The sequence below is a fragment of the Rhagoletis pomonella genome, unplaced genomic scaffold, assembly GCF_013731165.1.
Source record: "Rhagoletis pomonella isolate Grant_MI unplaced genomic scaffold, Rhpom_1.0 Rhpom_scaffold_00004, whole genome shotgun sequence".
NCBI lineage: Eukaryota > Metazoa > Arthropoda > Insecta > Diptera > Tephritidae > Rhagoletis > Rhagoletis pomonella.
This window is the reverse complement of record NW_023458558.1, coordinates 80,116,382-80,116,997: the sequence shown is the minus strand read 5'-3', so window position 1 is coordinate 80,116,997 and position 616 is coordinate 80,116,382.

Genomic DNA, 616 nt, shown 5'->3' with positions numbered 1-616 from the left:
AAAAATTATATTTTTTTGGTCTTTTCGCAACTCAAAGACCTAAGTTGCACAAGTGCGCGCGGGTATAATAATAATAATAATAATAATAATAGTAATAATAATAAAGATTGGCGCTTACACATATGTTAGTGTTTGGCCGAGCTTCTCTTCCCATTCGTGGCGTGCACATTGATGCTGGCATACAGTTTTACGCCAACTCCGAACGTAGATTGTATTTTTATGAGGAGCTGTTTTTCATGGCAGAAATACACTCGCTGGTTTGCCATTGCCTGCCGAGGGGCGACCGCTGCTAAGAAAAAAACATTTTCTATATTTTTTGCGATGTTGCTTTGACCAGGACTTGAATTTGAACCATTTGGTCTATAACAGTAAATAATCAAATTTATCGGGCATATTTTTTTATTGATCATAGTATTTTGTTGATTTTAGTATTTATTTGGTGATAGGTAATGAGATCAGCGGAAATAACGTCAATTGACACTATTTCGCATATTGAAGCGAAATAATCTCAATTGACATAATTAACTTTTCAAAAGCGAAATAAATTTGGAAATAAAGTAAGTGCTCTTTCCTAATTCAAATGCCGCGAAGCTACGCAAATTTAATGTTTGAAAGA